Here is a 12,447-nt window from a genome sequence, read left to right as displayed (position 1 = left end):
GAGGCCCAGAGAGGGGAAGGGATGGCTTACCACCAGACCAGTCCAGGTCTAGTCCTGGTGGGTCCCTCTGACCCACCATGATCCTATGAGGACGAGTTCCCAAGACAGTGGAGGTAACTTCTATCCTAAGCACACAGGGACTCATATTTCCAGCCGACTGCTCAGACCTTTGGATTCACCCATGAGCAGCACCTGTCCATATTTGCTGGAGCCACGGTGCTCTGGAAATGAAGATTCCCAGCACCAGGGCACTCTGCGGGCTGCCCCAAGCACAACACAGCTGCCCCTGGACTTGTCTGTCCTATGGCCTCATCTGGACTTGAGGGCATGGCCTCAGGCCCCTCCTCTCTGATTTGTCAGTTTATGGCTTTTTTCTTGAGGGACAGAACTGAAATCCTAGAGGGGAACCATATTCTAGTCTAGCAGTTCTCCAACATTTTGGTCTCAGGACCTCTTTTTACCCTTAAAAATCATTGAGAATTCCAAAGAGCACTTGTTTATGTGGGTTATATTTCTGAATAATTACCAAATTGGAAATTAACACTGAGAAACTTATAAAATGTTATTCATTAACTCATTTAAAAACTAATAAGCTCATTGCATCTTAAGACAAAAAACATGTATTTATGAAAAATAATTAAATTTTCAAAAACAAAAAATAAGAATAGCATTGTTTTACTCTTTTTGCAGATCTCTTTAAATAGAAGACTCTATTCTCATATCTGCTTTTGCATTCAATTTTTTGCAATATCATGTAGCCTCTGGAAAACACTGTACACTCATGAGACAATGAAAGTGAAATAGGCCCCAGAAAGTTGTAATATTATGAAAATAATTTTGACCATGCAGATTGGCCAAAAGAGTCCTGGGAACCCTGGACCTGAATAGCTGGTCTGAATTGTGTGTACTTAGTCACTGAGCCGTCCAACTCTTTGTGACCCCATGAATTACAGCCAGCCAGGCTCCTTTGTCTGTGGGGATTCTCCAGGCAAGAATACTGGGTTGAGTTGCCATGCTCTCCTCTAGGGGATCTTCACAACCCAGGGATCGAACCTAGGTTTCTCGCATTGCAGGCAGATTCTTTACTGATTGAGCCACAGAGAAGCCCCTGAATAGAGTCTGAATAGAATTCCTCCAATTCTATTCATTCAGGGAAGGTCTGAATAGAGTTCCTCCAATTTTAGAATGCATGCAAATCACCTGTCACTATGCAGATTCTGGTTCAGGGGTTCCGGGGTAGGGCCCAGGAGCCTGCATTTCTAACCATCTCCCAGGTGATACTGTTGCTGCTAGTCTGCAGACCACAGTCACAGATTCTCAGCTGTGCCTCTGCAACTCTCTGAGGCAGGGCCAGATAGTTGCCCTGAGTCCTGGAAAAGCCATGATGCCCTCCCAATATCCCTATAACTAAAACACAAGTAAATTTGAAATTAAACAAACCCAACAAAATTATTTTTCCCAAGGTGATCAGTTTGATTTTTTAAATTTTTAATTATTTTTTAAATTGCTTTTGGTGCTCACATTTTGCAGGTCTCAAGCATGTGGATAATCCATTATTGCTTAAAGGGCAAGAGCCCTGCCTAGTCCTCTAGCTGCTTCACTTCCTGGAGAAAGTTTTTCCCCATTCTCCAAGGCCTCTGAGAAAGTTTTCCCGCATTCTCCAAGGCCTCTGTTTTTCTAGAGGCCTCTGTTTTTCCGTACTGCTGCTGCTGCTGCTAAGTCGCTTCAGTCATGTCCGACTCTGTGTGACCCCATAGACGGCAGCCCACCAGGCTCCCCGTCCCTGAGATTCTCCAGGCAAGAATACTGGAGTGGGTTGCCATTTCCTTCTCCAATGCATGAAAGTGAAAAGTAAGAGTGAAGTCGCTCAGTCGTGTCCGACTCTTCGCGACCCCATGGACTGCAGCCCACCAGGCTCCTCCGTCCATGGGATTTTCCAGGCTAGAGTACTGGAGTGGGGCGCCATTGCTACCACTACCAAAAGGACAGGGCTACTTAACAGGACCTTCTCTCCACCAGATCTAGGGCTTGGTGCTGGGAGCAGGTGGGAGGACAGGGAACTCCAAAGCCCTCAAGATGCTCTTCAGTCAAGGAGACGGAAACAGGGAGCACTCACAAATACCAGGAAAAATAGTATTCTGTTTCTTTATACGGACAAAAATGCTGGAAACAAACTAAATCCCCATCGATTTGGGGAGGGTTAACTAAATTCTGTAAACTCGCGCAAGAGACACCACTGCTGACGACAGTGCGTGTGCAGTCCATGATTGGAGAAGAAAGCATCTAACGAGCATTTATATGGTTAAGCATAAAGCGCAGGCAACAAACGAGCTTCTCTGGACAATGGGATTTATGGAAATTTATTTTACATATGTTTGAGGCAATATGCATGTATGCTTTCTTCTTCCTCTGTGTTGCTTGGATTTTCTATGAGTATAGTTTTCTTTACAGCAAGAAAAATAATTAAATTATTTTAAAGCATATTTATTCCATAGCACAGATTTTAACTTGTGAAACACCCACTATATGCTGGATGGACACTGGAGTATCCTGAGTTTTCCGTCTTTGGCTCCTGTCTACCATCTCTAGTCTGATCATTTAAAATCAGAGAATGTTAGAACCAATAAGATCCAGCTCACACTCTTATTTCATAGATGAGGACACAGAGTCTCAGAAACGGTAAGTGACTTGCTGTGGGCCACACAGCCGGTTTGGCCCAGAGATACCAAGCCCAATCTCCTGGCTTTCATCCCAGGGCTCTACTCCAAGGCTGCTTTCCCCTAAATCTGACAATGAATTGTTTGGGTTTGTTGAAGGGGTGATTTTGGAATGCCCTGGCATCTTCTGGAAGCCCCAGTCCAGGCGAGCAAACCCAAGATGAAAGATAAAAGGGCCCTGAGTGAGACTGTCATTAGCAGGGAGGAGTCTGACCCTATATAGGCAGAAGAACAGCTTCGGAGGGCCCAGGTCTGCCCAGCGCCCAGGGCAGCAGGCTGCAGGCATGAGAGAAGGAGCCAGATGCCAGATGTCAGTAATTAAAGGCATGTGAGCCTGCAAAGAGCCCATAAAGATGTTTGGCCTGCATCAAACCAGCAGGCATAACGCAACCACTTGGCCACTTTCTGTAAGAAAACCAACCACATCAAACACCTTGGGATTTTTATACACTTTCCCAAATGATGATCACACAAGCAAGGGGGGAGCAAGGGTGCATGGCATAGACCACTGCCTGCCCGTCCGTGCCCATCTCAGGGAGTCTACTCCCTCCCACTTATTCTTTCCTCCCTGGCCTGCCGCACTTGGCCTCTGATGGCCCCAGGGCCTCCTCTCAAGGCACTCCCCAACAAAGAGAAACTCTCCTCCCAGCTCCCCTGAAAATAAATTTTCCCCCATTTCATTCCACACAAGTCTAGAGTCTTTGGGCCCTAGAATCTTAGACTTTGAACTAGAAATTCCTTTAAGAATACTTTAGCCAAGTCCTTTTTAGTTCACAGGGTAGGAAGACAGCATTCTCAGATGGAGAGGTCTTATCCAAGGTCATGGGGCACCAGTGGCTTTCAGGTCTCTAAGTTCCAGGCTGGAGCCAGCTCACAAAGATCAGTGAATTAGCCTCGCTTTGAACCAGAGGGCCTCTCCCCTCTTTATTATTCACTTCCTCCCAAAAGCCTAGGTTGACACCACTCCAGGCAGTTGGGTTGTCACAGGGAGGCCCTGCAAGGAGTCCAAAGGATAGAAGATCCCACAAGAACTCAGGCTGAGGGTCTCCTTTCAATCCCCAGAGTAGATTTAGCCCAGGCAGCATGATGTCCCCACCTCTGTTCTACAGAGCTCAGAGATCCCAACACTGAAGGGCCAGACAAGCTGGAATGGTTCAACTCCCAAAGTATGGGTGACTGTAAGAGCAGGGGACCAGTGAGCCAGGCTCTCTAAGCACCCAGGCTCTGCCCCAGAGTTTCCCCTCTCATTCCCTTAGTCACCAGATAAAGAAAGGTTGCTGTCTTCATTTTACTAAGACTCAGGGGATCACAGACCTCTGCAGGATCAGAGTGACCAGGGGCAGGAGCTGGCCTTCAAACTTGGGCCAGCTGGATCTAAAGTTTATTCCTCTGAAGCTAAGGGCTCCTCTGTGGAGGCTGAACCTACGGGTGGGAACGTGGTGAGGGCACATCCCTGGGAGAGGATCGTAGGTCACTGCTCCTGTAGACGCTTCTGGAGCCCACACAAGAGAGAACTGTGTTTTCCAGAACCTTCTCTCCTCAACCAGGAGGGGAGAAAACTGCCCTGGACTGGATGCCATGAGGCCTGGTCCATTCCAGCTCTGCAACTGGTAGCCATGTACATTTAGGGCCCCCTCTCTGAGCCTCTGTTTTCTTGTAAGAACAGCAGACCATAAAACTTGTTCCCAGGCTTGTGGGATTGTTTCTCTCACAGTCCGGCTCTCAACTTTGCATTTGGAAGCCTCTTAGCTGGAGCCCCTCCCACACTGGACAAATTCTAGGTGCAAACCAAGGCAATTACTGGGTGATTAGGTGTCTCGTAGGTGTCACGGCTGGAGTAGCAGGGCCACGCCTCCTTCTGAATTCTGACTGTCCTGCCTAGGAGTGTCCCAACACTTGCCTCGTTAACGTGGGTCTGGTTTGCTGCTCAAAAACGCTGTTCTGACAGTTCACACACCACCAAGCAGAGGAAGCAAGGAGTCGGGCAGCCCTGTCATGGCAGGTGAGTGGGCAGGGCCTGGGGGCCTCAGGGCACCAGGCCCATGAGAGGAACTTCGGGAAGCAGGTGTCTGTGGAAAGACACTCGGGTCACTGCTTCTTAGCACCGTGGTGTGGCCCAGTCCATGAGTTATTCCTCACGTTCATAAGGATGTAGAGGCCCAGAGACAGTAAGAGCCTGCCCCGACCACCCAGCAAGCAAGTCCTTCCTGAACTGGGGCCAGGCCTCCCCAACACATCCTGTGGGACTGACTGGAGGAGGGGGAGCAGAAAGGGAAGCGTAGAAGGTCTGAAATCTTCTCACACTCTGTGTGTACATTACAAGGATCCAGAAGCATGTCTGGGCAGAGCTGGGGGTTGTGGGCTGGGTAAGGACAGTGAAGCACCCATGGGCTGCATCCTCTTCTAATCCCCACTCCAAAGAGCTGAGGGTGAGTGCAGCTCTAGCCCAGGTGAAAAGAGCAATATGAGTGTGAACAAGAGAATTTGCCCTTGGTGCCTCCACTTTTCTCATCTGTAAAATGGGTATTATAATTCAGATCATCTCACAGGCCTGCAGTGAGGAACTGATGAGACCAAGTATTCACAGCCCCAGCAGTATCTCATGTGGGGCCTTGTCAACATAACACTCAGAAAATGTGCCTCCCCCAAGGGCCCCAATACAGTGAGAGGTAAATTCCCTGCCTTTCCCCAGGAATATGTCTTTTAGTTAATAATTACTTTGTACCTACTCTGTGCTGGGAGCTGGGCTCCAGTGATGAGCAGGTCAGCGGAAGCAGGGATCCTACTTTCACAGGTTTTTAAAAGATGTTTCTATTTTCGATTGTTCAGTATTATGTAACAGTTATATGAATCAAGTCCTGTTTACTCTTTGACTTTCAAGGCTGGTATTTTAATTTCCTTATCATATTTGAACTTCCTCTTCTTACGGTCACCTGGCAATTGGGAACATTACTGGCATTCTGGGCCCTTCTGGCTCTTGGGAAGGTCTGTTCTATAATGACCAGAACTTGCTACCCTAGGCTTCAGTTTCAAGAGCTAGGGCAGCTTCTCCCTTTGGTTCTGGATGAGAGATACCGCTTTTGCTTCCTTCAGGATGTATATTTTGGGACTCAGCTAGAGGTCCCTCTTCCCTCAATATTTAGCATACTATCAGCCTTAAATCTGGCCAAGTTTAACTGCTGAGAAAGGATCCTTCTATGAGCAAAGTTGGGGACAGGGGGTTCCATGTCAGGTCATTACTAACTCGCTGGGTGATCGTTCCTCTCTCTGAACCTCGATTTCTCCACATGTAAAATATCAAGGTTGGCTCCATCATGTCTAGTGTATAAGTTGACTAGTAGGTTGAATTCAATTCCCCAATCTTCTGGGTCCTTCTGGCTTCTTGGGAACCTGCTCCTGAGAGCGGTAGACCAAGCCTACTATGCAATCTGTGTGTGAAAGACTGAGATCTCAAATCCTGGATCTAAAGTCTGTAACCTGCAGGCCTCTCCTTCTCTCACCCTCCTTCATACTGTCCCTGACGGACATCACTAGCTGATGCCAGAGCTCTTCCCTACAAGAGCCTGGATGTGGCCCCAGAATTCTCAATATAGTTCTTCAGGTAGTCCCTACCAGTTGATTAGCAAATGAAATTGGACCCTTTTTGTCATTGTTGAATTACAATAATGTTTCAGCTCAGAAATTCTAAGGATATTCTATGTGGGATTGTCTGTCTGGGACACCGGGTTGGAGTTGATGGGCCACTGCCTACTGATGAGAGAGAGGTCAGCAGCTTCTGAGGTTAGCAACTCCTTGGTTAATCACTTAGTGTGAAGGTCAGGCACCCATAACGCACAGTAAGGATAGGGTCATAATGAGACCCATTAAAAACCAATTATATGGAGTCCAGAGTCTGGGAGATGGTGCTGGCTTTAGCAGAGACTCCTGGGTTCAGTCCCACTGGGTTTCATCCCCCGGCTGGAGCAGAGATCCAGGGAGCAGAGCATCATCAGCTGCTTGGTGTCACCCAAGGGAAAGAGGAAAAACAGCCAGGGAGAGCTAGGGCTGAGGTTAGCAGGCAATCCTCTGCCCATGGACCCTTCTTTCTAAGTGGAACTCTTTCTTAGGCCAGCTGGTGAGCAAGTGAGCTGGGGAGCAGAAGGCTAGGTTGGCAGGGGAGGGAGTGGTAGGTACGCCTTGAATGCCAGCATAATGGTCGTGGGTTTGACAGCTCTTGAGCAGGGGAAATGACATGCTGACCCCCACGCAACAGGGAAATCCCTTCTCTCACTGACTCTCAATTTCTCCATAGTTACGGGTTGGGTCAAACAGTTGAAAATGTTCTCAGGTTCCTGGGGCCATGAAGTAATTTAAGCAAGAGGTGAAGAGGGAACAAAAAGAAAAACAATGTGTGTAGGAATTGGGAGAAGAGGGCCAAAGTGGTGGGGGAGAAAGGAAGAGGTGATGATATAAAACCCCATCTACAGATCTCGAAACTGTGAACCAAGCACAGTACCTTATAAGTGCTAAGTACCTTATAAGTAAGGAGACCACTCACCTGGCTGAGGCTTGTTGTCCTAGGGTGTTTATTAATGGCTTCTCCTTTCACTCTCAGAATTTACAGATTTAGGTAATGCATTTCCCCATTACCCTATTTAATCATATCCTCCCCCAAAATCCTATGAGGAAAGTATTATTATTGGCACTTTTCAGGTAAGGAAATCTGTACTTCAGAAAGTGAAAGTGAAGTCACTCAGTCGTGTTCGACTCTTTGCAACCCCGTGGACTATAGCCCACCAGGCTCTTCCGTCCATGGGATTCTCCAGGCAAGAATACTGGAGTGGGTTGCCATTTCCTTCTCCAGAGGATCTTCCTTACCCAGGGATCAAACCCGGGTCTCCCGCATTGTGGGCAGATGCTTTAACCTCTAAGCCACCACTGCCTGCCAAGTGAAAGTAGTGAGGTTGCTCAGTCGTGTCCAACTCTTTGCGACCCCATGGACTGTAGCCCACCAGGCTCCTCAGTCCATGGAATTTTCCAGGCAAGAGTACTGGAGTGGGTTGCCATTTCCTTTGCAGGGGACCTTCCCAACCCAGGGATTGAACCCAGGTCTCCCGCACTGCAGGCCAGACGCTTTACTGTCTGAGCCACCGGGGAAGCCACTTCAGAAAGGTCTACTAATTTATCCAGAGTCACATAGCCAATAAGTTAAAGATTAAGAATTGCGTTGATTATCAGAACCCTGGAATGGCAGCCAGGAATTCTTGTGCAAATATAACAATAATAATATGATTAATAACATGCACATTTACTGAGCACCTCATATGTGCTTTTCTAATTATTCTGTGTGAATTATTTCATTTAATCCTCACCACCCAAGGAGGCAGCTATTATCACCACCATTTTCATCTGGAAACTGAAGTTCAGAAAGGATCAGTCACCTGCCTCAGGTCACACAGCTGGCAAGTGGTAAAGTTTTTATTTACACTCAACTGTGTGCCTCTGAAATCAGGCTCCTAACCACTATGCAGTGTGGGAAGGAAGGCTAAGAGAGGAAGGTGGGATGGAGAAGGGAAGGAAGGCCGCAGAGGGAAGGAAGTCTGGAAGGAAGGGCAGGCTTTGAAATGTGACAGCTTAAGACAGAGGGATTATGGATGGGTGGGGAAGCTGGGGCATGAGCAGGTGGAGAGGCACGGATGCTGATCCTTGAGGCCATGCCAGGAAGCTGTGAGCATCAGCTGCTCTTATCCCAGCCATTCATTTTCCAACCACATTCACCAAGCATCCACTATGCCCTGGGCCCTGAGCCAGGCTCTAACGACCCACAGAGAATGAGACCCAGACCTTGCCTTCATGGGGCTTACCTTTCAGTGGAGGAGAGAAATGTGTAGGCAAACAGCTATAATCCCAATGCCTTGATGATTTTCTGAAGACAGAAACATATGTCTCAGAGAGGAAAAGTCAAGCTGAGCACATAGAGGAGGTAATCACTGGGTTTATTTTGATGGGGATCCAGAAATCCTCCTACATATACATCTATCTCCCTGCTTTGGGCTGCCCTGTACATAGAACTCCCCTCCCCTGAGTCCATCAGTCCCCATGAGGGCTGGGGAGGACTCTCCTAGGGAAGAACTGGCTGTAACTTTAGACCTGCTGTTTTCTCCCTGTAGGGTCCTGGCCCCCAGCCCTGACCATCAGCCCACCAGGTCATGGGAGAGTAATGTTGACCGTACAGGTGACTTACATCATCTAAGTAGCAGCTCCAGGGACAGATCACCCAGGGACCAGATCTGTAACCTCCTGGGTTAGGGCAAATGTAGAACTGGTGGAGGTGACAGGTCAGGACTTTTCAGTAATAGCACTATAAAATCATCAAGGGGCAATTGGAACAGGTGTGTTCTGTGGGGGTAAGGGTAAGAGTGGGGACATGTGGGGAGAAGTTGTAAGAAAACAAACCTTGGTTCAGCAGAAGGAAAGACTTCTTAACATCAGGGCAGCAGACAAGCCACCTCTTGGACGTATGAAGCTGGAACTATGATCAAGTTTCCATTAAGAATTCGGCTGAGGGAATTGATCTGGGCAGGAAGTTGTGAGAGAGACAGTCTCTGAGGTTTGAGGATAGTGATGATGGAAGTTCTTACTCATCAACCCCAAATGCACGCCACTCACGCACGCCACTCCCTATGATGAGCCTACAGATGCCCCTAGGCTGGTGGGAGCCAGTTTGGGCTGTGACAGGGAAAGAGGATGCTGAGATGGACTCCTCAGGGCTTGAACCCATGACCCAGGGTCCAGGAACACTCACCACATCCTAAGCCCTTCCCCCCACCCACCAAGCAGCCCTGGGGCATACTGGAGATAATTATCACATAATAGCCTCATCCCCTGCTCCTGACTCATCTTATGGAGGAAAAAAAAAAAAAAAAGCCAGCAGTTGCATTCTGTTCCAGCCGGTCCCCACAGAGGAAGTGGCTAGATTTCATAGGCTGTGGCTCCAATCTGCCCTCAAGCAGGAAGCCCTTCTTTTCTCTTCTCTGGGTCTCAGTTTCTGTCAATAAAATGGAAACCTGGGCTTCTCGTGGCCCTTCAGCTTTGCTGGTATTAGATTAGACAACCTTATGTACAAGGTAAATGGAGTTTCTTCCTGTGTGTTCAGACTAAACAGAGACCATCTGAGCTCAAATTTCTGGGGCTTGAGTGGTCTATTCTGCCCAAGAGCTCCTGGACTCACTACATGTGAAGGCTTCAGTTCTACTTTCAAATGGGAGAATGGGCCAGCTTCTGGGGAAGTCCCTGGCACTAGTGTTGGGCTCCTGACGCATGGGGTTGCTGTTGAACACTGGTCCTGCACAATACAGTGGTGCCTGCAGGAGCTCTCAAACTAGGGCACATGTCAGTATGTAAGTTCCCTTCTCATGTTCAGTCATTACCCCCAAACCATGATGTCAGTCTAAGCCTGCCAGCTGAGCTCAAGCAAGAGTAGCCTTTTCTATGAGTCCCAGGCCTGAGTTTGAGATGGTAGCAACAGCCCAGCTGCTCATAAGTAGAGAGCAGTTAGAAGGCTGGTGCCATCTAGACAAGAGAGACATCAGGTAGCTTGGCCCAGGCTAGTGGTGGAGATGGAGACCTGTGATGAACTGGGGGCAGGTTTTAGAGGTGGTGAGTTAGAGTCACTGGCTACAGTCATGTCTGACTCTTTTACAACCCCATGGACAGTACCAGGCTCCTATGTCCATGAAATTTTCCAAGTAACAATACTGGAGCCATTTCCTACTTCAGGGCATCTTCCTCACCCAGGGATCAAACCCACATCTCCTGTGTTTCTTACCTTGCAGGCAGCTTCTTTATGCACTGAGCCATTGGGGTATGCAGTGGAGTGGTAAAGAATCTGCCAGCCAATGAAGGAGATGCAAGAGACACAGGTTCGATCCCTGGGTGAGGAAGATCCCCTGGAGAAGGAAATGGCAACCCACTATAGTATTCTTGCTTGGAAAGTTCTATGGACAGAGGAAGTTGGCAGGTTATAGTTGATGGGGTTGCCAAAGAGTCAGACACAACTGAGCACACACCTTTGAGGTGGTGATGGTTATTGAGCTTGATGGTGATTTGGATGAGGGATGTGAGCGCAAAGGGGAATCAAAGAAGATTCTTTGGTTTGGGCCTGAGCATCAGGGCAGATGGGGTGCTGTCTACCAAGATGCATGAGAGCATGGATTTGGGGATCCCGGAGGAAGAAATCAAGAGTTCTGCTTTGAGCGCATTAGATTGGATTTGCCTAGAAGACCACCAAATGCAAGTAGATGATATATTGTTTGGATTTCAAAGAAGTCAGAGTAGAGATGTAAATCTGGGCAACATCAGCTGCCAACCTCAATCAAGACAAATTCATTTTATCAAAAAACTTCCAGTAATATTGAACCTCAAAAGGCAAGAACTTGGGAACCTCGATTCTTTTCCTCCTGAGATCCTCCTTATAGTGAATGTACCTGTAACCTGTCTAGTTTCATATACCAAGCAGGACTTAGAGGAGCCATCTTTGCCAGGCCACACAGGTTCTGTATGCCTTACCCCAGAGAGTGGGTACCTGATGGCCAAAGACAGACGTAAGTAATGGAAGTCACTCAAGGGAATTCATTCCAAATAAAATCTGTTCTAAGCTGACTTTCTCTCTCCACCTCTTGAAGTAGAGAAAACACAACTGAAGAGACTTAGCAGCAGCAGCAGCAACACCACCAATGTAATGCGGCAGTGACGGGTCAAGACAAAAAAGAGCGTGCCATAATCCTGTGTGAAACCAGACAAAAGCACGAATGTTGTCCACACCCTAGAATGAGTAAACACCCCTGTATTCTGGCTAATGAATGCTGCCACTCCACCGACAGCTTCAGCCTCCATTCGTCCTTCCCGCCTTCTACATAAGAATAATTAAGATACACATAGACTTGTCTTGCTTCCTGACAGCATCCAGTCCAGATCAAAGCCCTGCTTCCTTCAACTCTCACCAAAACCATCTAAAAACAGCCCAAATCCCACAGTAAGCTCTCTCCAGGACCCCCTTTCTGAGGCACTTCCTGGTTCCCCAGGGGGGTGGAGCTTTCTCACCGCCATGAGACTAGTTCAACTTCTGCTGTGTCCCTGGTGGTCTGTGGCTCAAGAGCTTTGACAGAAAAGGACATAAAATTTCAGCATTCATTACTCATCATAATAAATAAGGGAAAATATTAGTGAAACTTCCGATTTATCTATATCTGAACGTGTTTATATGTTTGCAGGCACTGGGGCAACAGGTAACACTATTTCTTCAGTGGATCATGAAGGAAACTGTGAAAGCCAGCAGACCAGTGGTCAAAAGTAGGAAACCAGCTCGCAGGCTCAACTCTGGCCTGAGCCTGATCGTGTGCCCTTTGGAAAGTGGCTTCACTTCCCTTAGCCCCGGTATCTTCATTCATCCTAGACATGTTCGTTGAGTACCTTCCAGAGATGAGCACACTCTGCCTTGCTGTTTCAGCTCTCAGACAAGTGGCTTTCATGGTCTATCTGGTGCTATGTAATTTGCATTGTTCTCCCTTTTGTTGCTGATTTTTGCTGTTTAAAATGATTCCATGTTTAGCTCTGAAGTGCTGTCCAGTATTCCTAAGCACAGGGAGGTGTGACATGCCTTATGGAGAAAACACATGTGTTGGATAAGCTTTGTTCGGGCATTAATTACAGTGCTGTTGTCCATGAGTTCAATATTAATGAATCAACAATT

At 47.7% G+C, this 12,447-nt stretch overlaps 1 long non-coding RNA gene across 1 annotated transcript in view; it reads right to left on the bottom strand.

The window, feature by feature from the left end:
- The window catches only part of LOC129624993 (uncharacterized), a 45,296-nt gene extending 36,012 nt beyond the window's left edge, over positions 1–9,284 (bottom strand). The window contains exons 1-2 of the long non-coding RNA XR_008701217.1: positions 9,153–9,284; positions 8,561–8,622 (exon numbers count right to left, since the gene is read on the bottom strand). This is a non-coding gene — a long non-coding RNA (uncharacterized LOC129624993). The remainder of the gene's footprint in view (positions 1–8,560; positions 8,623–9,152) is intronic.
- Positions 9,285–12,447: the final 3,163 nt, after the last annotated feature.

The sequence above is a fragment of the Bubalus kerabau genome, chromosome 13 (assembly GCF_029407905.1).
Source record: "Bubalus kerabau isolate K-KA32 ecotype Philippines breed swamp buffalo chromosome 13, PCC_UOA_SB_1v2, whole genome shotgun sequence".
Lineage (NCBI taxonomy): Eukaryota > Metazoa > Chordata > Mammalia > Artiodactyla > Bovidae > Bubalus > Bubalus kerabau.
Note: the sequence above shows the minus strand (reverse complement) of the source record. Positions and strands in the feature narration are given on the sequence as shown.